This window comes from Bos indicus, chromosome 2 (assembly GCF_029378745.1).
Source record: "Bos indicus isolate NIAB-ARS_2022 breed Sahiwal x Tharparkar chromosome 2, NIAB-ARS_B.indTharparkar_mat_pri_1.0, whole genome shotgun sequence".
NCBI classification, from domain to species: Eukaryota; Metazoa; Chordata; class Mammalia; order Artiodactyla; family Bovidae; genus Bos; species Bos indicus.
This window is the reverse complement of record NC_091761.1, coordinates 28,331,022-28,358,284: the sequence shown is the minus strand read 5'-3', so window position 1 is coordinate 28,358,284 and position 27,263 is coordinate 28,331,022. Positions and strand designations below refer to the sequence as shown.

The following is a 27,263-nucleotide window of genomic DNA, read 5'->3' as shown; positions in this document are numbered from 1 at the left end:
TCTGGTTCCATCTAAGATGTCACCACTTGGATAAGCTATGGGCAAGCTTTCCTTTTTTTATGTTTTTTTTTTTTAATTGTTATTGAAGTATAGTCGCTTTACAATGTTGTGTTAGTTTCTACTGCTGCAGCAAAATGAATAAACTATCCATATACATATATCCTCTCTCTTTTTGAATTGTTCTTCTTATGTAGGTCACCACAGGGCACTGAGTTCCCTGAGCTATACAGTGGGTTCTCATTAGTTATCTATTTTATACATAGTATCAATAGTATCTGTATGTCAATCCCAATCTCCCCATTCATCCCATCTCCCCTCTCCCTCCTTGAAGCTTTCCTATTCTTAAATCTCTAACAGACTGTTGTTGAACCACCCATTCCTACCCCCCATTCCCATTGCTCCCTGACCCATACAACCACACACTTCTCAAGGACAACATCAGAGGCAAGGATTTAAAACTGATACAGAGGAGGAAAAGTATATCTCCAGTAGAAAGACCCCATCTCTCTCAACCCCTCCCCGAATAGGGTTGGTGTCCACATTCTTGAGCAAATCCTGGTTAGCTCCTTCCATCAGCCCTGTGTTCTTCCTTTTCCTGTCAGATTGTGCAAATCCTTATTCTATAAGGAGATGTTTTAAATAGCAGTTTTTCTACCTTTCCCTTAATTACAGAAATGCCTAACCAGAGCTTTGAGATTACGATTTGTATTGACCTAACTAAATTCTTAAGTGCCTCCCCTTTTTCCTAGCTACATTATTTTTTTTCTAGTTGCCCTTTTGTGTAAATGTAGCATAAATGCAAAGATCCCCACTTTAGATTATTTGCTGGAGCTGTGTCAGGAGATGAATACAAATTCTTGTTTATCCATCAAACACTTGCCTAACACTTCCTATGTGCCAGCCAGTGTTCTAAGTGTGTTTTACGCACATTAATGCATTTAAATCCTCTTGACAATTCTATAGATAGGCATTACCATCACCCCCTCTTACACTTGGGGAAATGAAAGCTCAGGGAACTCTATCAAGGGTACACAGCCAGTGAGTAGTAGGATTCCTACCTGGGTGACCTTCCTCGGGGGACTATGCTTTAACCTGTAGGCTTTTCCAGGTCAAAATTAGGCAGATTCTAAAATCAAAGAAGTCTTCTAAATTTAAAATCTGGTTTCAGTATATACTGACTTCTGCTTGAACTGGGACTACTTGAGTAGTCTCTGAAGAATGATTATGAGGAATTTTTGCTGTAGAATTTTATTCCTTGGTTCACTTTGCTGTCAATATGATCATTTGATCAGTCCTTTAATATAAAGCACATATGCCCAGAGGGTCGTGTAATAAATCCATTTCATACATTTTGTGCAGAAAGCCATAAATTACCTCCACATGAAGTGAGCATGGATCAGGCTGCCTTATTTCTATGAACAATATGATATACCCTAAGCCAAATTTGTATTTTTCCTTGTGAATGGGGATAAAAATCACATTGTTTTCCCCTTTGGATCACTGGATCTTATACACGCAGTAACTACTTCTTTATGTATTGATCTGTTGAACAGGTCATACTTAGGTCATTATTTAAAGCAATTTTTTTTTTACTTCTGAGAGAGTGTTTATCAAGAACTCCTGAATCATTTTCCCAAAAAAATGCAAATAAAAAAAAATAATTTATTCTAATCTCATTGACAGGATCCTGGTGATTATGACATTGATCTCCCCCATATTATGACGTAGGCATTATCAGTTCAAGGTAAAGATAGAAGAGATGCTATATACATTTCTCAGGCTGATAGTTAAGCTCTCTTGAGTTAAAATGTCCCACCTTTGCACTGAAGACCTCCCTCTAGAATCAATCACAATATATTTCTTAAACAGCTACTATGAGCAAATCACTGGATTGAGCTCTAAAGATTCAGAAGTAAATAAGGCATGGTCTCTGGCTTCAAGAGTTTGTGGTTTATTGAAGAAGTTAGGTTTATAAACAATTACAATATCATAGTAATGAAAGTTCTGATGAAATTATGTACAAGATACTGAAGTGGCACAGAGAGGGAGTGATCACTGACCATAATGGATCAGCTGTACTGCAGAGTGGACTTCTTGCTTTTAAACTGGGTCTTGAAGGATGAATAGGAGCCAGCTAAACAATACCTAAAAAAGAGTACTCCAGGATAGAAAACTTGGGAAGAACCAGATTATAGAATACCCTGTAAACATGAAAATAGTTTGGACTTAGAGTCACCATTCCCAGTAATCAGTTCAGTCAGTTGCTCATTTGTGTCCAACTCTTTGCAACCCCATGGACTGCAGCATGCCAGGCTTCCCTGTCCATCACCAACTCCTGGAGCTTACTCAAACTCATGTCCTTCACATCAGTGATGTCATCCAACCATCTCATCCTCTGCCATCCCCTTCTCCTCCCGCCTTCAATCTTTCCCAGCATCAGGGTCTTTTCCAGTGAGTCAGTTCTTCGCATCAGGTGGCCAAAGGATTGGAGTTTCAGCTTCAACATCAGTCCTTCCAACGAATATTCAGGCCTGATTTCCTTTAGAAGGGACTGGTTGGATCTCCTTGCAGTCCAAGGGACTGTCAAGAGTCTTCTCCAAACCACAGTTCAAAAGCATCAGTTCTTCAGCACTCAGCTTTCTTTATAGTCCAACTCTCACATCCATACATGACTACTGGAAAAACCATAGCCTCGACTAGATGGACCTTTGTTGGTAAAGTAATGTCTCTGCTTTTTAATATGCTATCTAGGTTGTCTATGTTTCTTCCAAGGAGTAAGCGTCTTTTAATTTCATGGCTGCAATCACCATCTACAGTGATTTTGGAGCCCCAAAAAATAAAGTCTGTCACTGTTTCCATTGTTTACCCCTCTGTTTACTATGAAGTGATGGGACCAGATGCCATGAATTTTGTTTTTTGAATGTTAAGTTTTAAGTCAACTTTTTCACTCTCCTTTTTCACTTTCATCAAGAGGCTCTTTAGTTCTTTCCTTTCTGCCATAAGGGTGGTGTCATCTGCATATCTGAGGTTATTGATATTTGTCCCAGCAATCTCGATTCCAGCTTGTGCTTCATCCAGCCCAGCATGTCTCATGATGTACTCTGCATAGAAGTTAAATAAGCAGGGTGACAGTATATAGCCTTGACGTACTCCTTTCCTGATTTAGAACCACTCTGTTGCTCCACGTCCAGTTCTAACTGTTGCTTCTCGACCTGCATACAGATTTCTCAGGAGGCAGGTCAGGTAGTCTGGTATTCCCATCTCTTGAAAAATTTTACACAGTTTATGGTGATCCACACAGTCAAAGGCTTTGGCATAGTCGATAAAGCAAAAGTAGATGTTTTTCGGGAACTCTCTTGCTTTTTCAATGATCCAACGGATGTTGGCCATTTGATCTCTGGTTCCTCTGCCTTTTCTAAATCCAGCTTGAACATCTGGAAGTTCACAGTTCACATACTGTTGAAGCCTGGCATGGAGAATTTTGATCATTAGGTTGCTAGTGTGTGAGATGGGTACAATTTTGCAGTAGTTTGAGCATTCTTTGTCATTGCCTTTCTTTGGGATTGGAATGAAAACTGACCTTTTCTAGTCCTGTGGCCACTGCTGAGTTTTTCAAATTTGCTGGCATGTTGAGTACCACACTTTCACAGCATCATCTTTCAGGATTTGAAATAGCTCAACTGGAATTCCATCACCTCCACTAACTCTGTTCGTAGTGATGCTTCCTAAGGCCCACTTGACTTGGCATCCCAGGATGTCTGGCTCTAGGTGAGTGATCACACCACCGTTGTTATCTGGGTCATGAAGGTCTTTTTTGTATAATTCTTCTGTGTATTCTTGCTACCTCTTCTTAATATTTTCTGCTTCTGTTAGGTCCATACCGTTTCTGTCCTTTATTGTGCTCATTTTTTCATGATATGTTTGTTCCCCTAGTATCTCTAATTTTCTTGAAGAGATCTCTAGTCTTTCCCATTCTATTGTTTTCCTCTATTTCTTTACATTGCTTGCTGAGGAAGGCTTTCTTATCTCCCAATAATAAGACACTATTTAAGAATTTAAGTGAAAGGATAATGTGATTTAATTTCCCTTCTAGAAGAGGCAGGATGGTTGCAGTCTGCTGGATGTAGTCAGAGACCAGTGCTACAGACAGGGAGATTAATTAGAAATTATTTTAAGAGCTGAAAAGAAAGACTTCCAGAAATGAAACTAAGACAGGAGAACAGAATTATAGATTGATGATAAATAAATGATAGGTAGGTAGAGTTGGAGGATGAGGAAGAAAAAGAAGTGGAAGCTGCATACTCACTAGTGTAGTTGAAGGGACTAGAAACTGATCAGTTAAGGTGCTTTCAGGGAATTTATTATCTCTGATAACCACACGTGTGGAAGTTAAGTAAGCCCAGGATTGGTCAATTCATCCACATCCATTGGAACTGTGATTACTATTTGTTGCATCTTTCCATTTTCCCTGCTCGTGGTTGCAGGCATTGCTTACAGACACATCAACAGGTGACAGCGTAAAAGAGAGGATGTGTACTCAGAAGTGGTCAAACAAGAGATGGCAAGAGTGAATGTCGACATTCTAGGAATCAGCGAACTGAAATGGACTGGAATGGGTGAATTTAACTCAGTTGACCATTGTATCTACTACTGCGGGCAGGAATCCCTCAGAAGAAATGGAGTATCCATCATGGTCAACAAAAGAGTCCAAAATGCAGTACTTGGATGCAATCTCAAAAATGACAAAATGATCTCTGTTTCTTTCCTAGGCAAACCATTCAGTATCACAGTAATCCAAGTCTATGCCCCAACAGTAACGCTGAAGAAGCTGAAGTTGAATGGTTCTATGAAGACCTACAAGACCTTTTAGAACTAACACCCAACAAAGATGTCCTTTTCATTATAGGGGACTGGAATGCAAAAGTAGGAAGTCAAGAAACACCTGGAGTAACAGGCAAATTTGGCCTTGGAGTATGGAATGAAGTAGGGCAAAGACTAATAGAGTTTTGCCAAGAAAATGCACTGGTCATAGCAAACACCCTCTTCCAACAACACAAGAGAAGACTCTACACATGGACATCACCAGATGGTCAACACTGAAATCAGATTGATTATGTTCTTTGCAGCCAAAGATGGAGAAGCTCTATACAGTCAATAAAAACAAGACCAGGAGCTGACTGTGGCTCAGATCATGCACTCCTTATTGCCAACTTCAGACTTAAATTGAATAAAGTAGGGTAAACCACTAGACCATTCAGGTATGACCTAAATCAAATCCCTTATGATTATACAGTGGAAGTGAGAAATAGATTTAAGGGCCTAGATCTGATAGATAAGATCTAGGGGCCTAGATCTTTAAGGGCCTGATGAACTATGGAATGAGGTTCATGACACTGTACAGGAGACAGGGATCAAGACCATTCCCAAGGAAAAGAAATGCAAAAAATCACAATGGCTGTCTGAGGAGGCCTTACAAATAGCTGTGAAAAGAAGAGAAGTGAAAAGCAAAGGAGAAAAGGAAAGATATAAGCATCTGAATGCAGAGTTCCAAAGCATAGCAAGAAGAGATAAGAAAGCCTTCCTCAGTGATCAATGCAAAGAAATAGAGGAAAACAACAGAATGGGAAAGACTAGAGATCTCTTCAAGAAAATTAGAGATACCAAGGGAACACTTCATGCAAAGATGGGCTCGATAAAGGACAGAAATGGTATGGACCTAACAGAAGCAGAAGAGATTAAGAAGAGGTGGCAAGAATACACAGAAGAACTGTACAAAAAAGATCTTCACGATCCAGATAATCACGATGGTGTGATCACTGACCTAGAGTCAGACATCCTGGAATGTGAAATCAAATGGGTGTTAGAAAGCATCACTACGAACAAAGCTAGTGGAGGTGATGGAATTCCAATGGAGCTATTTCAAATCCTGAAAGATGATGCTGTGAACGTGCTGCGCTCAATATACCAGCAAATTTGGAAAACTCAGCAGTGGCCACAGGACTAGAAAAGGTGAGTTTTCATTCCAATCCCAAAGAAAGGCAATGCCAAAGAATGCTCAAACTACTGCACAATTGCACTCATTTCACATGCTAGTAAAGGAATGCTCAAAATTCTCCAAGCCAGGCTTCAGCAATACGTGAACCGTGAACTTCCAGATGTTCAAGCTGGATTTAGAAAAGGCAGAGGAACCAGAGACCAAATTGCCAACATCCGCTGGATCATGGAAAAAGCAAGAGAGTTCCAGAAAAACATCTATTTCTGCTGTATTGACTATGCCAAAGCCTTTCACTATGTGGATCACCATAAACTGTGGAAAATTCTGAAAGAGATGGGAATACCAGACCACCTGACCTGCCTCTTGAGAAATCGGTATGCAGGTCAGGAAGCGACAGTTAGAACCGGACATGGAACAACTGACTGGTTCCAAATAGGAAAAGGAGTTCATCAAGGCTGTATATTGTCACCCTGCTTATTTAACTTCTATGCAGAGTACATCATGAGAAATGCTGGGCTGGAGGAAGCACAAGCTGGAATCAAGATTGCGGGAGAAATATCAATAACCTCAGATATGCAGATGACACCACCTTATGGCAGAAAGTGAAGAAGAACTAAAAAGCCTCTTGATGAAAGTGAAAGAGGAGAGTGAGAAAGTTGGCTTAAAGCTCAACATTCAGAAAACGAAGATCATGGCATCCGGTCCCATCACTTCATGGGAAATAGATGGGGAAACAGTGGAACAGTGTCAGACTTTCTTTTTTTGGGCTCCAAAATCACTGCAGATGGTGACTGCAGCCGTGAAATTAAAAGACGCTTAGTCCTTGGAAGGAAAGTTATGACCAACCTAGATAGCATATTCAAAAGCAGAGACATTACTTTGCCAACAAAGGTTCGTCCTGTGGTCATGTATGGATGTGAGAGTTGGACTGTGAAGAAGGCTGAGCGCCGAAGAATTGATGCTTTTGAACTGTGGTGTGGAGAAGACTCTTGAGAGTCCCTTGGGCTGCAAGGAGATCCAACCAGTCTGTTCTGAAGGAGATCAGCCCTGGGATTTCTTTGGAAGGAATGATGCTAAAGCTGAAACTCCAGTACTTTGGCCACCTAATGCGAAGAGTTGACTCATTGGAAAAGACTCTGATGCTGGGAGGGATTGGGGGCAGGAGGAGAAAGGGACGACAGAGGATGAGATGGCTGGATGGCATCACTGACTCGATGGTGTGAGTCTGAGTGAACTCTGGGAGTTGGTGATGGACAGGGAGGCCTGGTGTGCTGCGATTCATGGTGTTGCAAAGAGTCGGACACAACTGAGTGACTGAAATGAACTGAACTGAACTGATACTCAGAATGCCTCCTTCTCAGGGTGAAGACACCCCATTCCCAGAAACCCTCAGCGGATCTTCTTTCAAGTCTCACAGTCAGGATTAAATCAAGTGTGCCTGCCTAACCTAATCACTGACAGAGGAAATGAGGCCACCATGGAGCAGCTCAGTTCAGTGACTCATTTGAAGCTAGAATCTGCCTTTCTAGCTTCTAGTATGTGAAGGGTACAGAAGGGAGCAAAATCCTTTTACTAAGGCAAAGTCCGGAAAGAATGGGGACCAGGTGGAACTAACATTGCTGCTAAGAAGATGATTAGTTTGGCTTTTCTTCCAATCTAGTTGTAGAGGCAAGATGTATAGGGAAAAGACAAACTATAAAAGTAAGGTGGTAAGTAAAATTTCTCCAGTGTAAATAACCTAAATGATCAATGTTTTGAAGACTCCAAGGATAAAGCAGATATCCTCTATCATTTATTTTTAGAAATGAAGAATTTAACTCCCAACCTGATGTTTGACCTGCATGGCATCAAGTTGACAGACATCTGAATGATGGATATTCATTCATCTTTTTTTTTTAATGTTAGTACTTTATAGGCTACAAACTGTCTCTGTCTCTCTCAATTCCTTGAACTTCTTTCCTCTTTTAAGTACGGTTTCTTCACTCTCATCCCACTAGGGGAAAGATGAAGAAATCAGCCTTAGACTTTACCTCTTAGCTGTTTCCCTTTTTACTTCAAAACCAGCCTGTTTTTCAAGTGAGATTTTCCCCAAATTTGAAAATTCTCCGCCATAGATATTTCAGTAGGAAGATGGAGCCTCAGTGGGCATGTTATGCAATTTTTGCTGCGTCAAATGCCCATCCTCCTCGTATTCTGGAGGTCTGTCTCTAACTGCTGAGAAATATTTCTAATCTTCTTGAAACAGAAATTTGTTCTCCTGTGTTTGTTACTCATCCATCTCAATGACTTTTTTCAGCTCTATTATCACTGAATAAACTAAAACTTTGCAGTGAACCTAATGAATGTGTCTTATTCAGATAAATCTGGTTGAATTTGATGTTTTTAATAAACAAACATACATGCTAGAATACATTGCCTCAGTTAATAAAGTTAAAGAAAACTTTTTTTTTCTGTTGATTTACCATTGCATTAAAAAAAAAAAGAAAACTAGTAGGAGTACCAGCTCCTTTGTTATACCTTGTGTAACATGAACCAGAGCGTTTAATAAACTATATGTTGCAAATTTTCTCATTAGCAGGCACCCAATTTAACTGGTAGTTTAAGATTTTGAGCTTCTCTAAATAAGCCAACAGAAAAAATAAATAAGCAAAAAGCTTTCTTGTGTAGCAGTTATTTTCCTCAACCTTGACGTTTATCCATAAGGCACTTAGTAAGCCCCCTTTGATATAACAGAAAGGTCAACTTCATTGCCACTGTTTTTCTAACATGCTATTTGTTGGACAAATCCTTTTTATTTCTCTCTTTTAAAAAGTTTAAGAGGGAATTCACTAATGTGATCAACTGTGGACTTTCATCCTGGCCACCCAGTTCCACAAAGTCAAAATGATCAAAGACTCTGCTGTTTCGCACCTTGCTTTCATCTCATGGCTTCCGGGGAAGATGGAAGGTAAACAGTCTCACAGAGCTCCAATTACGAATATCAAGATAAAGAGGAGATGACTTTCCTTTCCCACCTTTAAAATTATCTATGGATTGATGTAAAATAGCTTTCAGAGCCTCAAGTACTTGCTTGCTCTCTGATTGCAAACAATGGGTTCTGAACAAGAACAAATAAACGTGGGAAGTGGAAGGGTAACCCGGTTAAGAGGCAGCCTCAGTGAGCACTGGGATAAGCAGAGCCAGGTTTCTACCATCAAACTCAGCTCTCCTTCGCTTTTCTGAGTATTGGGGTTGAAATTCCACTGACAAAATGTAATTTGCATTTTCCTAAGAACCTGTGTAGCAGATAGATGGTAAAGAGAATTAAAAGATTATCCAAAGAGATCTAAGATTATTAGGAAAGAAAGAAAGAGTTTGATGCTATAGTGCTATAGAACAGAAATAAGAAGAAAAAACCAAGGCTCCCTTTTGAAAATTTCAGTTAGGGTGGGGAGGGAGCCTTTGAAGAACTCTATTTTGCGTGTGCATTGCTTTCTTTTTGTCCTTCTTAGAGTCATTTTGCTTTTTAAGGCTCCATTGCCCATTTAGTTGCCTGAATTAACTGAAATAATTTCTTATATCCATCTTAAAAAGAATTCCCCCATAAAAGCATTTTTTTCTGTGCTCTATGTTAACATTTGGGATCTTTATTCAAATCTTAGAATCAGTCACATTATGTCTCCGGAGAATCCTGATTTCTGTCAGCTCATTTCTGTGTTAAGATGGAAGGGCTTCTATATCCTGTACAAGCAAAGATCCAGGCTGGCTTGTTCTCTCATCGTTCACAGTAAACTAACAGTCCTAACTAAATTTCAAAGCTTATAGACCATCCATCTACCATGAAGCAGCATTATAGGAAGCCAGCTCTCCAAGGTTTTTTTCCAAAGAATTAACCTTGACTTGTTGGCGATGCAGATATTTCCAATGCCAGATGAAAGAGTGCTCTGGGGGAAAATGGAGGGCAATTGATCTATCCATGTATTCATATCCTGAGCCATGTGTTTATATCATAATGATCCGCTTCCTTCTGGAACTGCCATCACTAAATTTGTTTTAATATTTGTCCTTGGATTTTATTGGACTGGTTGTATGAAATATGCTTCAGTATTTGGATAGTGGCCATTTTATAATTTAATCTTATCTCTCCATGTAAAAACTATTCTAGATTTTAATGTCAAAATAACTTGATCTCCCCTGAAAAATTGGCGTGATTATTCTTTCCATTATTTAAATTATGTAACTAATTTGTCACATTTCTCATCTTTGCACTGTCTGCCAGGAAGCTCAAATGCAAATCTAAATAAGCCTCCAACTATTAATAACAGTAACTCTTATGGTTAACTTATCTGATTTCTTATAACATGGGTCCATTTTTCTATTTCTTTTTTATTTGTCTTATGATTATATCTTTTACTTTATACCCCTAAAACCTTTGCTGGAAAGTGATGGTATTTAAGTAAATTTAACAATTAAAATAGTTTTCAAAAAATAATTTATTCTAAAATACATGAAGGGTCTTATAAAGAAATTATTGTCAGACTCTTTTTTTTTTTTTTGGTAACCAGATATTTTATCTTTGTCTCTTGAGAATATGTAAAACAGAAGAACCTTATGGATTGTGCCAAACATTAAGCAGAAATTAGTAAAAATAAAGCTTTTTCTCTAGTGAGCATGGTTGATAAAGGAGTTGAAGGAGCATTTTCAAGAGGCCATGGAATAGGATTATCTTGGCAATTTTTTTACATCACCTTAAATATGCCATCATTATAAAATTGATTTATGGTTAGATTGTCTATATTTCTGACTCCCTTATTTGCAATTGGCTTCTTGAGAATATGACCTATGACTTAGTTGTTCCCAATACGTAAGACGATACCTGACTCATAGTAATGAAGTGAAAGTCGCTCAGTCGTGTCCTGCTCTTTGCAACCCCTTGGGCTATACAGTCCATGAAATTCTCCAGGCCAGAATACTGGAGTGGGCAGCCTTTCCCTTCTCCAGGGGATCTTCCCAAACCAGGGATCAAACCCAGGTCTCCCACATTACAGGTGTATTCTAACCAGCTGAACAACCAGGGAAGCCCAACTCATAGTCAGGCTTCAACAAATATTTTTTTAATGCCACATGAGTTTTTATCTATTTAGAGGCACTCTTATGTAAAGAAAAATTTCAAAGGGCTTTCCATTTCTATGATTTCAATGAATGCACTCTCATTTCCATTGCCATAGACATCTTTTCCCTAATATGGCACTTGATGCAGCCTCTTGATTCTGTAATAATTTTCATTGTGAATGAAACATCCTAGCATTTGTCTCACTGATGATGAAATGTATCAAAACTCTCAAAAGCAGACCATCATTTGCAGAAATAAAGGAAAATTGCCAAATATATTGGGAAGATTTCTTTTTAATTTACTAACTTTTGCTAAAAGTGATTACCCAGCAAATGTAAAGAGAGAGTTTGAACAATTGTTTCCATCCACATCATTAAACCCAATTTTGAGTTTGGAGAAGTCTCGCTTTGTAGAACACTCTAAATGACTCTTTATGGCTCTATTCCTTGTGCTTGGTTCCTGCTCTTGTCAAACTATGAAGAGATTGTAATCTCATTAAGAATTGGGTGGGGGGGGGAGTTTAAAGCGAATGTTAAAGGGCAATTTAATTACCTTATGAAATCTAAAGTGTGTACGAGACCCGCAGACAGTGGCTCTTAGTTTCAATACAATTTCTGTTTGACTTCAGTGAAAGTTCTATTAACCCATTATGTATATACACATGGTGTGCATGTGTAGTTTCTTGCCCTAGAACATACGTTTCACCAGAGCAGAGATTTTCATCTGTTTTGTGCACTAATGTGTTCCCAAGTGCCTAGAATAGTGTTAGTTAGTCATATCCAGCTCTTTGCAACCCCGTGGACTATATTCCGCCGTGTTCCTCTAACCATGGAATTCTCCAGGCAAGAATACTGGAAGGTGGCCATTCCCTTCTCCAGGGGATTTTCCCAGCCCTGGGATTGAACCCACATCTCCTGCATTGCAGGTGGATTCTTTACCATCTAATCCACCAGGGAAGCCCATAGGCCCAATACAAATCTTTTCTCATTAGATATTTGTTGAATGAAGAGAAAAAGTTTATGCTGAGGGAATGATACCATTTCATGATTAACTCTGTTTCCATCCTGTTTAATTTTTTCCGATTATTTTATTTCATGGACATAAAATCATTGAGACAGGAAGTCCAGAAGGTAAAGCACTGGGCATTAAAGCAGTTTCGAGGGTGGTTGGTGCTAAGCATTCTTGTTTGATGCCTTTTAAACTTTGGAACCTCAAGATTATCTATTCCCATGATCAAACAACCTCTGGAGTCTTTTCTTACCATTACATCAGATGCTTAGGAAAGGAAAAAAGCCACTTGTACCTTCCTTCCCCATGACTCATTATCACTACACCTTATTCACAAGCCTCCTGCTAAATCCTCCTCCACAACACAGCAAAACATAAAGATGTATATTTACAAGTTCCAAACTAAAATGCAAGTAGTAAATACACTAAAAATATTATCAGCAACTCAGCTTCCTTACCTAACATAGATCGTTGAGACTTTGAAATTATTCCTTAGTATTGAAATTGTTTCTGGAAACATTTAAGCTTATTTTTTCACCCTCAAAAAAGAGAAGTTTATGTTGAGTTACCAAAAGGAAGGAGTCTGTTGATCCTTGTCTTTGTGCTTGAGAGTGGGCAGTTCTATGAAGGAGACCTAATCTTGACAAGTCCTTCTAGACCAGGAAGAGCTTAGATGCACAGCTTTTATGCCCTAAACTAGCTAGCGGCCCTCAGCTCATTTAGCTTTGAGAGATGGAGTCTAGAGAAAGCCTTTGTGTAAAGGAGGCATGTTCTGGACCTGAATTTAGAAACCATACATGAAAAACTATCACAGAAGAGCCACTCACTGATATTCATTGAGGGTTGTTTCTATGTGACAAAAATCCATAAAGGAGAAAAAAGGTGAAACAGCCACTTAACCATATGAACAGTGCGTTTATGCACTGGATACTTGACAAAGACTGGAAAAAATGCACAGCCTGAGAGTTGAGAATTATGTTTTATTTGAGGACTTTACTGAGGACTGTAGCCGGGGATCCAGCTTCTCAGATAGCTCTGAGGGACTGTTCTGAAGAGATTAGGGAGGAGCTAAGATATACAGAAACTTTCTGGGGGTGGGGGGAAGTTGAAGATCAAAAGATTACTGCTAATTAAAGAAAAAACAAATATCTCAAGTCAATGAATTTAGTGATTTTCTATGTATGGAAAAATCTAAGAGCTTGGGCTTCATTAAAGTGTTCCTTTGATATGCACCTTAAGTATCTAGGACCAACACCCAGTTTCACTCCCTCCTGTGTTCTCCCCAAGGTGCACCATCAGAGGTGGCTGCAATAGCTGGAGGTTTGATGGCCACGATGTTCTTTGTTCACTGAAGTGACAGGCGGCATTCTTGGTCCACACATGCTTGGCTAGATTATATAGTCAAAATCAGATCTGAATATATATATGAGTTGGGGGGTGTTGTGGGGGAGAGAAAGAATTGAAAGAGTAAAGTAATAAAAACTATGTGTGTGTGTATACATGGTGGTGGGGTTTAGTCGCTATGTCGGGTCTGACTCTGCGACTCCCTGGTCTGTAGCCCACGAGGCTCCTCTGTCCATGGGGTTTTCCATGCAGGAAGGAGTACTGGAATGGGTTTCCATTTCCTTCTCCAATATAGATATATTTCTCATACCTATATATGTATATGTGTATATATATATATAGTCTGTGTGTATATATGTATATGCATGTGTGTGTGTGTGAAAACAAAGCCAGTTAGTATATATTGGTCCTAAATTTTTAAAAAAATCAATCAAAATCACCCCATTTTGTTTTCCTCCCGTTGAATGAATAAGGAAAATCTATGTAGATATGACAGATAGAAATGAAAATGTGAGCTTTAGGTTTAAATAATTCACTTCCCCTGTACTATTCTTAAAATATCAAGGTTTAATTTATACATAAAATAAAAGCCAGAATATTTTATTTGTAGTGTTTTATCCACTTCACATATGCATTACTAAAATTGAACTAAATTCCTTAGGGAAAAAATAGAGTGCATCTGCTTTCCATGAAATCTCCCTAAAGGATATAAATGTTTTTATTTGCTACAGTGAGCTACCTGAATGTCATGCCATAATACAACATGACATTACTTAACTTGAGGTAATTTAGCGTGGCAGTATTTTTTTGGACAGAATTGAAAATATTTTAGATTAACTTACCATATTAGCAAGTGTTGCATGGAATTTGCTACAGCTTTTTGAATCTAAACGCATTAAGTATTGCATGATTGCATGCATCCCTAACACTGAATACCAGCTCTCGTAGAGTTATTAAGGGCAGAAGTCACCATGGATCAGGCAGCTATAATCTCCTCTTGGTGTACGACAGACTAGGATTTCACACATGCTCCCTGGGGTATGCCAGCACTTGTTTGGTCGGAGGAGGCAAGACTCAATCTTCCTCTCTGCACCCATAGGCAGCTGCACAATCAAATCCAGCTGGGTGGGAATATACTGTAGTCCTGTGACCCCCAAACATACGGACATGGTGTTATGGAGCTTGCTCACAGTCTTCCCTGGGAGCTCTTAGACTCCATGTGAAGCCTGCAGCCCAGGGCGCAGCATCTGGTAAAGATGTTTGTCAACTTGGGACCAGCCTCCAAAGTTACAGGGAATGAGAAGCAATTCTCTGTTCCTAATGCAAGCCTGGTGCAAGAGAATGGGTGTTTAGGGGACGGAGCCAGCACCTCACTGGTCTTCAAAGAGACTGTTGATCTCATTTTATGTGGTTGCTTTCCTTTTAATTGCTTTCGTGTTTGTTTTAAATTTATTATATTTTTTATTGAAGTATAGTTGATTTACAATGTTGTATTAAGTTTCTGCTGTACAGCAGAGTGATTCAATTATACCTTTTAATTATTTTTCAAAATATAAAAGGAAGACTTGAATTTATGGTTGTTGTAAACAATTTGAACAGTATAGATGTGTAGAGAATAAAAAGAGGGACCTTTGCACCAGCTGCTCACAAGCTCATTCCTTTTCCCAGTGGCAATGGCTGTTAATTGTTTTCTGAGTGTTTAATTTTGAGGCTAGATTTAAATATTTAGACTTAATATAACCAAATGGCTTAGTGATTCTTCTAATGTGACTTATACATAATTGAAAATCCATTGTATCTATCATATCACCATTACTTTATATCTCTAGTAAGTCCTTATTGTAAGTATTTTTATCAGTAACTCTTGAAATACATTATCTCAGCACATCTACTCCAGAAGAACTCCTTCTTAACATTTAAAATGTTGCAGCTACCTATAGGTAATTGCTATGTTTTTATTCCATGAAATTAAAAAATAGTAATAACAAAAATTTACAAAGAAGTTGACAACACTTTAAAATGAATTAGCATTTTTCTTATGAAAGCATATGTCCACATTTGAAAAAATAATAGTGCCTACATGTACAGGACATTATTCTTTTAGGCTGTAAATGATCACAGATGGATTTTCAGATCAGATCACTTGAGGAAATTAACTCATCGTTGCTGACCACATCCACCCACCCCCCAGCATACACATAGAGACACATACACCCAGAGATACACATTCATCCCAGGTTGGGAAATTCCAGTATTAAACTATAGAAACTTTTCATCAAGGAGGGAAGTTCACATAAAATGTATCCTTAAAAAATCTCAGTGAAGCAGTTCTGCTCTAAGTGGGTCATTGTTTAATTTTTAGATATTTATATGTTTTGAAGAGCAAGTAGGCTTTCTGTTCCAAAATAGCTCAATTATGTTTTGATTGCAACATCTGATTTTTTCCAGAGATCTTGGATCTCAGATACTGTAATCATTTATACATAAGTTGATAATTGCTTTACAAAAATAAAAACTGTTGCTGTGGTGGTGGTATAGTGTGGGCATGTGTGGTGTCTTCTCTCATCCTAGAGATTTCACAGTGTACTGAGCTCTGTTGATTGGTAAAATACGCTGTTTGATTCTGCATGATTGCAGATATCTTCAGTTTGCCAGGTAACAAACAAGAGGAAATGAGCTGGAGTCTGTGGACCTGGCAGGGCCTTGTCTGGGGGTGGGGAATGAAGTGAGATCTCGCAGCAGCTCACCCATCTCTTTGACCTTGAGCAGATGTCTTTTGCTCTGCATACTTGGCTTCATTGGCTTCCTGAGCAAAGACCTTGGAAATGAAATAACACTCAGTCCATTTATCCAAAACTCCCCCAAGGGATACACTTTTAAAAAATAATAATAATAAAGTATACTCTGTGTGACCCATTTCCACTCTCATTCCGTCACATGTATCACAGTTCCATGGAGAAGTACGCCGTTATAGGTATGCATTTAGCCTGATAAAAGAGTTGTATTTTACTTTAATGGAGGCATATTTCACAGATCCCTTTTGTATTTATTATCATTTTTTTCCCAGGAAAAAAATGTAATATTACAAAGAGTATATATACAGTGGTGATGATCTGTGACTTTTCTCAAAATATCTGTTTTATTTTTCGCTCAAAGAGAAAAGTAGACTGATTGGTTTTTAGAAGCTAGACCAAGAAGGTTTTAATAGAGGGAACAGATGGACTACTTAAGGTACCATATCTTTGGGGCTACTATTACACCGAGTTTAATGAATGTAGGTAGAACCAGGTAATTCTTATGGTAAGTTTCAGCTCTCAAATTGATCATTCCAGCCATCTGTGCACTACAGAGCACGTCTTTGTTTACTGCCTAAAGTTTAAGTAACATCCAGCTAAGCTTGCTAAGCCTAGTTGGTCCCACATCCCACCCCACACAAAGGAAACAATGCAGAGACCCAAAGGCAGTTTATCAGATAATTTTTAATAGAATTCCAGAAAATTCTGCACATATTGCCCAAGGTCCTTGATTGCTATCTTGGGAGAAAAACAGTTTCTTTTCCTCATATCTATCTGGTTAAAATGTGCAACTTCCTCCTGGGAAGAAATCAGGCAAAAAAATAACAACACAGGGAGAAAACATGAGGATGTAGCTCACTCATCCTATTCTCAGTGCTAGGGTGGGCTACCTAAACCTTGGACAAGGTACCAGCAACAGAGAACAGCAAGCAGTCCAGGTGATATTGTTGTTAAAGGAGTGAGGCGTTAAGTGGCTTCCAGGACCCTTGGTGAGCGGGAGAGTCGAGATCTCAAAACTTGAAAAATAGGGCTTCCCTGGCAGCTCAGTGGTAAAGAATTCACCTACCAATACAGGAGACACAGGTTGAATCCCTAGTCCAGAAAGATTCCACATGCCACAAAGCAGCTGAACCCATGTACCACAACTACTGAGCCAGTGCTCTAGAGCCCGTGAGCCCCGGCCACTGAGCCCACGCGCCACGACTACTGAGGCACACCCAGCTTAGAGCCCTTGCCGGAGCTCCACGACAAGAGGAGCCGCCTCAAAGAGAGGCCTCCGCACCACACCTAGAGCGTTTCCCTAGTTCCACCACAGCTAGAGAAAAGTCTGCAGAGCAACAGAAACCCAGCACAGACAAAAATAAACAAATAGATAGAATTTAAAATAATTTTAAAAAGAAGTATAAAAAGCTGTTATTGTATAAAGTATTTTTTTTAACTTGAAAAGTAATAGCATTAATCAGAGTATTAGAATACCAGGTTGGAAACCGTTGCTGAGCCAAACTTGGGCCCTCTCGCCTGCACACAGTAAATCCAGTCTACTGACACCAAGTGTGGTGAAGTCAAGCGCAGCTTTTACTGTAGGGCATCATACAAGGAGTCTGGGATAGCTAGGACTCAAAAAACCCAAACTCCCCTATTAGTTTTAGCAAAGCTTTTTTCCCCCCTCATTGAAATATAGTTGATTTATAACATGTTAGTTTCAGATGTACAACAAAATGATTCAGTTGTATATATACGTACCATTTTTCAGATTCTTCTCCCTTTTAGGTTAAAAAGTATTATGTATAATTCTTTGTACTATACAGTAGGTCTTTGTTGGTTATCTATTTTATATATAATAGTATGTATATGTTAATCCCAAACTCTAAATTTATTTCCCCTTCTTCTGATTTCTCTCTTCTATTTTGAATAAAATAAGTTTGTTTTCTATGTCTCTGGGTCTATTTCTGTTTTGCATATAAGCTCATTTGTATCATTTTAAAAGATTAAAACAGAATATTACTCAGCCATAAAAAAGAATGAAGTAATGCCAGTTGCAACAACATGGTTGGTCTTAGCGATTATCATACTAAATGAAGTAAGCCAGACAGAGAAAGACAGATATCATATGATGTTGCTTAAATGTGTAATCTAAAAAAAAAATTTTTTTAAAGCATTTGTAAAGGCCAGGTTAGGCAAGGGGTACCCAAGGGTATGTGATCAGCTCAGACACAGTTCTAATTGGTTCATGATGAGGTAACAGGGTAGTGTAATAGGAGTTAACATTATAAATACTTAGGTACCAGTAGGTCTGGGGGCCACATGCTTATGGTGATCAAGTAGTTAATCTCTTCTCCTTGGTGGAAGTTTTAGCATCCATAAAACAATTCAGGAAGTGTGCAGTGGACACTTATTATCTAGGTACATCAGAGAGTACCTAAAGCAAAGGATCTGGAAGAGGTGTCTGTCCAGGAATGCCCCCATAGGACCCTGCCCAGTTACAAAGCCGCTTCTTATGAACCTATTTCTTGAGTGTCTGATGTTTGTGTTTAGTCTTTCTATGACATCATCAATCTATAGGCTTCCCCCATCTTTGTTTTCCAAAAAGAACTTGTGGGTTTTTTTTAACAAGTGTCCTAACTGATACCCTGTTTATTCAAAACATTTCTAAGTGGATTTCTTTCACAGCTTAGCCAAGGCGTGGAAAACACTTTCATAGTGTCAGGCCTAGCTCCCCATTCCTTTCAAAGGTCTAGTGAGGAAAATGTGCCCAGTTTGGAAGTAACAGATGTGCATTTTCCTTTCACATCTAAGTATCCATCAATAAAAACCTGGTGTGAAAACCTAGGGTGAAGCTTTATACTTCCGAGGGAAAGATGCACTTTTCCATACTGGGCCTGTTGCTTGCCAGGCCACAACTTTAAGTCATATTGATCATGGAATATAGAAACCCCCACTGAGTATGATTCAATCAGGGCAAAGGGAACTTCCCACCTCCCACCCTCTGCAGGTGCTGCTGCAGAACCTCCATCATGCCTCTTCCTGGTCCATATGGCTGTGAGTGTCTGCCCCACATGTGCCCAGGGATGATGGAGAACCACTGAAGTGAGGAGGAGGATCATTCTCCAGGTGCATGTCAGGTCAAGATGCTACCCTTTGAATTAAAGGATGCTGTTGCTGCTTCAACCGTCTGCAGGGCATATACTTTAAGCTGTTGGCTCTGTTTTGCTGGTTTTTAATGGTGGTGAAATATTTGTACAGATGCTGGCCTACTGTCTCATCCATTGTCTCTAGTGGCAGACGCCATACCCATTGCTAAAAATACTGATCTAGAATAAAACGCCTATAGAAAAAGAAGAAGGAAAAAAAAGCAAAGCAATTGCCCACAGATGGGTCATATTCAAGGCGCATTGTTGTTAACCGGCTGTAGACAGTCTGTGTCAAAACCAGAAGACATGTTCAAATTCCATGAGCTTATATGGAATGATTTACTATAACAGTATTTGCAAGATATGCAGTGCATGGCCGGAAAAGTCCAGCTAAGGCAGTAGTTGGTTCAGTCAATATGCAAACTTTGCTGAATTCCTTTGCACATATGCCCTGGACTGTTCTTAATTTTCAGAACCAGCTTTTTCTATCCATAAATTTAAGACCTAAAATTGTAGCTACAAAGTTTGACACCAAATTCAAACAGGGATCCATCCCATTGCTTTGTTTTGCCTGTTACAAATTCACTTTCTACCGAAATCATTTGTGAAGTAACTCATTTATATAGACTAACATTTCATAAATAGACATAAATTAGAGCATTTATATTCTTGAAAAGTATCATGAAATTATATCAAACTTTTGAAAGGGTCATAACATATCAGATTTTTGGGAAAGCCACTTGAATTTTCTTCATTGCTCTTCATATCCCCAGGACCTAGTCTGTGAATTGTACATAAAAGGATAATGAAAATATTGTTGAACTACTGAAAGACTAACTCAGATGCATTCCAGCTTAAAATCAGGGAAAGATTGGATTGTTTTTAAGGCTCCATACTACATTCCTTCAGCCTCACAGTCTCCCGTTTATTTAACAGAAACGATGTTGTTTAGTCGCTAAGTCATGTCTGAATCTTTGTGACCCCATGGACTGTAGCATGCCAAGCTACCCTGTCCTTCGCTATCTCCCAGATTTTACTCAAACTCATGCCTGTTGAGTTGGTGATAGCATCCAACCATCTCATCCTCTGTCACTCTTTTCTCCTCTTGCCCTCAGTCTTCTCCAGCATCAGGTGGCCAAAGTATTGGTGCTTCAGCTTCAGCATAAGTCCTTCCAATGGATATTCAGGGTTGATTCCTCTTAGGATTGACTGGTTTAATCTTTTTGCTATTCAAGAGACTCTCAATAGTCTTCTCCAACACCGCAGTTCTACAGCATCAATTCTTCAGTGCTCAGCCTTCTTTATGGTCCAAATCTCACATCTATACATGACTACTGGGAAAACCATAGCTCTGACTATACAGATCTTTGTCAGCAAAGCGATGTCTCTGCTTCTTAATACACTGTCTAGGTTTGTCATAGCGTTTCTTCCAAGGAGCAAGCGTCTTTTAATTTCATGGCTGTAGTCACCATCTGCCATGATTTTGGAGCCCAAGAAAATCTGTCACCGTTTCCATTCCCCCCCCCCTCTATTTGCCATGAAGTGATGAGTCCTGATACCATGATCTTAGTTTTTTGAACACTGAAACATTAGTTGCATTCATATTCTTCAGTCAAGAGAAGTTATTGTTCTTATTTATTAATAGTCTGAACACCTATTGAGAGAAAAAGACATTTGATCACACAAAAGACAAAGGCAGTTACAGTTCAAGGTCTCTCCTCTGTGCTTTAGTAGCTCCATTACTATACTTTACTGTCTGAATTTTATCTGTCTCAAGAAGAATATGAGTTCCTCTATATTTTCAGCTTCTCCTAGAATACCACAATATAGAAAACATTCAACATAGTTTTGTTGAATGAAACAATGGATACTATAGGAGAGGAATTAAGTAGCTGATTAGAGAATCCAAACGTGACTAGGCTGTCTTTCATCTTCGAGCAAGGTGTTGTGTGCACTCAGTCGCTTCATTCATGTCCGACTCTTGGCTACCCCATGAACTGCAGCCCACCAGGCTCCCCTGTCCAAGTTGCTGAGAGAGGCTAAGTTCCTACCCTGTGGTAGGCCCTGTACTGAGTTGTGATGTATAAGACTGAGTTTGCAACCAGTGATTCTATGTCATCATAGGGCATTTGTTCGGAGAAGGCAATGGCACCCCACTCCAGCACTCTTACCTGGAAAATCCCATGGACGGAGAAGCCTGGTGGGCTGCAGTCTATGGGGTCGCGAAGAGTCAGACACGACTGAGTGACTTCCCTTTCACTTTTCACTTTCCTGCATTGGAGAAGGAAATGGCAATCCACTCCAGTACTCTTGCCTGGAGAATCCCAGGGACGGGGGAGCCTGGTGGGCTGCACAGAGTCGCACAGTCTATGGGGTCGCACAGAGTCGGACACGACTGAAGCGACTTAGCAGTAGCAGCAGGGCATTTGTTGGAAACCTCACATCCTGACTGCTTTGATGCCTGTTACAGAAATGTGATCAGTGCTGGAAAATAGATACAGTCAATACTGAGTTACTTTTTAATCACTGAATTTCAGGATCATCCACACTTTTCTGACTGTGTCTCCTTAAGTCTAACCTCATGTACTAAAATCATGACAAGTTCTTCTCCATTTGATGGCTAGTGTTTTGTTTTTTCCCTGAATTGGATGCCTAAGGGGTGTTTTTGCAATTGCCAAAGTGCTAAGAATTAGTGTGGGTGTAAAATGTAAGGGGCAAAGCTGAGAAGAGGAGTTTCTCTGTAATCTGTCAAATTCTGAATCTTCCGTTATGGTCTTTCTCTGTTGAGTAAAGGGCTCAAAAGAAGAAAGAACTTTGATAGATGTGTAGCTTTGTTCAGGATGGTTCCTTTACATTTTTCTGCTACCCCAGCTAATGGTGAATTCTCTCATACCAATTCTCTGAATTTCTGAGAAACACTGTTATTTGCAAACAGAAATTGTCTTAGTTCATTTTGTGTGGAATTCCATTTTTAAAAAACTGGAATGATTTTATCCCAAAATCTTTGTGTGGCTTGGCTCATATATTTAAAATCTTCTCCCACCTTATTGTGTGACTTCATTAAACAAAGACATGGTGTAGTGATTATCTCTCTACTGGCAGGGTTGACATAATTGCAAGTAAAGAAATGGCAGTACTTTAAAATTATGTCTATTTTATTTATTTCTTTCACTGCACTGCAAGGCATGCAGGATTAGTTCCCTGACTAGGAATTGAACATGTGCCCCCTGCTGTGAAAGTGTGGTGTCTTACTCAGTGGACTGCCAGGGAATTTCCCAAGTATTTTTAAATAAAGTCATTTCCATTGACCTTTTTTCTAAGTATTAGACTTAGGATGTTCTTTGATCATTGTCAGAACTTACTCCTCTGATAAGTCTGTCACTTGGGCCTTGGCAGTCATATCGCCACGTTCTATCTCATAGGAATGATTCCATTTCTATGGGAGCTAGTTGCCTCTCTCCAGAAGGCAACAGTAAAGACCCTGATAATGCAGTGAGACTTGAAATCCTGGGATTAGAATGATACTCTGGGTAGAACAGAGGAGACCTAGCCTAGAGAAGTTATAGCCATCCAGAACCTAGCCATCCAAATATAGCCGTCATTCCCTCTATGTAGCATCATGTGCAATTAAGAACTTATCACATGGATTTGAGTACTGAGATGTGTACCTCAGTCTTTCTTAACGGAGGTTGAAGATTTGGGAATGGGAAGTGACAGAGCTCTGATTGTTTGCATTAGCCAGGTACTGTGTTGTAAATAGTTCACACACATACCTCCAATTTCAAAGTATCAATATGATGTCATTTACCACGCAATTGGGAAAAGCTGTGTGGAGCCCGCTCTGCCCAAGCCCAGGGGAGCCACCTCCAGGACAGTGGACATGTGCTGGCTAACCCCCTGGTTCCCGAGCTCCCTGTGAGCTGGTCTCAGGCTTCTGCTGTGACTACATCACAGTAAACCTCTCCCTCCCCTTCCTCCTTTTCCTCTTATCCCAAAACAGGTGTGGCTTCTGAGAACATGTTCTGATCAGCTTCCCACATGAGTGTCTCAAAGTCTGTTTCCCAAGGATTCTACCTGTGACAAGAGAAAAGGAAAATTAGGCTCATTATTGTTGAGAGTAGAGAACGAAAACCCTCTGTTCTTTCTTTTAAATTCATTAACAAAGTACATCAACTATTACCTCTTCTTGGTTTCCTCATGAATCACAGAATATATCTTGATAAGCTAATAAATGGGCAGCTCAGTGGTGCTTTCTCTTTTGCTCTGTGGGTCTTTTTTTAAGTCCTTGATTGCAGACAGACCTCATACAAACCAGGATCAAATTGTGACCAGATGCTGCCATTAGAAATTCACACTGTAAATTACTTTGCTGCCATAAAGAGGACTGTAGCAAAACTGGAGGAACTAAATCTCATGTCCAAATATTTTATTATCTTATTTGTACTATTCTGTCACTAAAATACTTCATAGCTAACTTTGATGTGGAGACAAAACAAAATGAATGGACTCTTTGGAATAAATGGCATTGGCAAAATTCCTTTTTGCCATGTGAATATAAAAGGAAGAAAAGATATTAATGAGGTGTAATAGAATAATGTACTAGAGTAACTATAATTTTTAGGCCTGGTAAAATTATAACTTAGATTAAAATGTGGGTGACAAATTTTGAGTCTAGGCTATTTTCCCAGAAAAACACAACAATTTATATAGTAATTTTCAATTATCTGCCCAAGGAGAAATAGTAATAATGGCAGTTATCCAAAAGAGTAGATAATGAACAAATACATTTCTATCAGACTTTGAAATATTGTTTTGTTTTCTAAAAACATTTGAATGTGGATGCATTTTATATTCTGGAAAGTTGTGTTGACTCTAACTTATATACTGAAATTGTACTTTAGAAATCAGACTAAAGAAAGAAAGTGGCTTATATTTTTCATCTGACTTTGTGTAATGCATTTCTATTTTCTGTATTATTGCTGAGAATAGATGTCAACTCTTAGGATAATGTTAACTTTTTCTGAAAGCAGAGAAAATTTGTCTCTGTGTGTTTCCTAGCTTTTATTTTCCCAGAACTGATTTTAATTTAAAAGATACCCTCCTTTCCTGTCCTTGTTTGGCTAAAATTATTTTTAAAACATTTTTTGTTAAAAAAAAATTAGAAAGAGTTATATCTAAGTAAGACTTAAGGTTTAAATTGAAATATCTGACCCTAAAAAGTTGAATTGGCTGTATATACATTTTTCACATGTATTTTGGCCCTACCTTTATTAATTTGTGTTCATTAAATACTAATATATAAATAACCTGGTATAGGATCTGGCACATGTTAGCAGTCGGTAGCTGCTTGTTCCCTATATTTCTTGCTTCCTTCCTTTTCTTCACTCAATATTTTATATAAGATGCTTCATATTAATGCTCCATATACTTTAATAAATGTTTATATCTTATTGCACTATGTATAAAAAAAAAATCTGTAGAAGCAAGGATTTTTTTTAATGGGCTAGAATGAAATCTTCCAGGTCTTATTTTCCCTATGTTGACATTCAATATGTGTTTCCTAAAAGCTACCTCCATGGAACTAGATTTATCAATAATAAGCATATAATCTATTAAGAGCCCTAACATTTTAAAGGATAAAAATGAGGGCTGGTGCAGGCTGAAAATGGACCACATGGTCTCATGTCTTATTCATAGTCATGTGGAACGCTTCTAATCTAGAACTATACATTTTCACATAAGGCAGCAAGTTACTACACATTGCAGTGTTTTCATTGTTTGCTTTGAGACTCCTTTGCTTTGGTACCTGACTTGATAAGTATTTGATGTTTGAGCAGAGTTAGTTATCTGTTCTTTAAAGATCTGAATAGTATCTTCAATGGAACACTGAGAAGGCACTACTGGTACTGCTGCTGCTAAGTCACTTCAGTCGTGTCCGACTCTGTGTGACCCCACAGACGGCAGCCCACCAGGCTCCCCCGTCCCTGGGATTCTCCAGGCAAGAACACTGGAGTGGGGTGCCATTTCCTTCTCCAATGCATGAAAGTGAAAAGTGAAAGTGAAGTCGCTCAGTCGTGTCTGACCCTCAGTGACCCCATGGACTGCAGCCTTCCAGGCTCCTCCATCCATGGGATTCTCCAGGCAAGAGTACTGGAGTGGGGTGCCATTGCCTTCTCCGGAGAAGGCACTAGAGTAGTGCATTAAAAAGTAGCTAGGCTCAGTAGACCTACGTTCAAACACTTGGCTCCACTCCTACCCGGGTGTCATTACACAAGAAGCTGACTCTCCCTAAGTCCTGATTTTCCTTTTTGAAAAGGTGACAACATGAAACAGAGAGTTGGGGTGATGATTACAGATAATAAACGGAAGTAAATTAACATACAGTAGGCATTCAGTAAATACTGACATTAAATACAAATCGTAGCAAACATTTACTGAGTATGTACCTTATCTCAGTACCATTCTAAGCACTTTCTATGCACTGCTTCATTTAAACCTCAGTACAATTCTATGATTCAGGTACTGTTGTTATCACTGTTTTTACACATGGAACTTTGAGAGCTTATATCACAATAAGCAGCTAAGTCCATATTTAAACCCATCTCTTGCTCTTAACCATCACACAATACCACGTATCATATAAACAGTGGCTTTTAGCAGAAACTGGAACCAGTAGATGGATCCAATGGGACCCAGTGGTGCCTGTGCCCATAACTCTCTCCCACTCTTCACATCCGGCTACACTGAGGGACCACTGTATTTTAGTCACTTGACTTTACCCAGAAATCCTTCCATAATGTGAATGGTGAGGAGAGAAAATTGTACCTCTCATTATGAAGGTTTATAGAAATACAGATTGAGACCCAAGGGTCAGATACCCTAAAGGCAACTTCTAGTTGGCTCCTAGTCTGTTATGTAAAAAAGTCTGATCAGATTCAGCCAGTCTTAGAGTGGTCATGAGTCATAAATAAAAGGGAGAATACTCATACCTAGAAAGCCCAGCTCTGCCACTAATTAGCTGAATGTCATTGCACAGTGGCTTCAACCCTCTGGATCCTTCTTCATCATTGGAAATTAAAGATGTTGCCTTACATCTTAGATCTCATGGCTACTCAGGAGCTAATCCTAAGCTTCCTGTGGGCTTTGGCTTTAGCCTTCTTTGAACTGCACAAAGTTTTGTTTTGTTTAATTGAATTTTAAAATATAAACTCCAAAGGTTTCACATAAAACTCTGTGTTTCTGTCTTCCCTTGAGAACCTGAAGTCATGGCATTATTGAGCCTAGTTTTCCTTATGGCATCAATGGAAGATACCAGGCAGACCTGAGCCATGGCTGTGGCCTCAGATGGGATGTGTGTTCACCAGCTGAGCATGGCTCCACCTCTCCCTGATGTCTCAAACCCAGTCTGCTCCCTCACTTACCCTACCAGTCTGGTCTTGTAGGCATATAGGTTTGCAATCCAAAGACCAGCTCTGATGTTTATTTGATCATTTGTTTATTATTATTTTTTATTTGATCAACATCTATTCAGTGCTTACTTACTTGCCTTTCTATGTACTGTATTTATAGCCTAAATATAAAGTTTTCTTTTTATATGATAGCACTCTGCCTTCATTCCCCTGAGCCTGATTAATTTCCAGTGTTCCTAAAGTGTTCTTTCTTCTTCTTATCCACCTAGGTGACTTCAGTTTGCTAAGCAGCAGCTTCTCCTGGCATGAGCCACTGCAGATCTCCTCATCAGACGGGCTGAGACTATCCTGTGTGCCCTGCACTTGGAGTAAGGAGAACACAGCAAGGTTGGTCCAACAGGTAGGAGGATACACTGCTCAGTTAGGTAGCCCATCACTGTGGAAAAATAATAGCAATTCTGTACAATCAGAAATCAACATCTAAGAACT

The 27,263-nt window shown here is 39.2% G+C and overlaps 1 protein-coding gene across 3 annotated transcripts in view; it reads left to right on the top strand.

The window, feature by feature from the left end:
• The window catches only part of B3GALT1 (beta-1,3-galactosyltransferase 1), a 619,500-nt gene that overhangs the window by 539,530 nt on the left and 52,707 nt on the right, over positions 1 to 27,263 (top strand). For all 3 annotated transcript variants that reach the window (XM_070799124.1, XM_070799117.1, XM_070799119.1), the window contains one exon: positions 27,044 to 27,174. The gene's annotated coding sequence lies outside the window, so the exon portion shown is untranslated. The remainder of the gene's footprint in view (positions 1 to 27,043; positions 27,175 to 27,263) is intronic.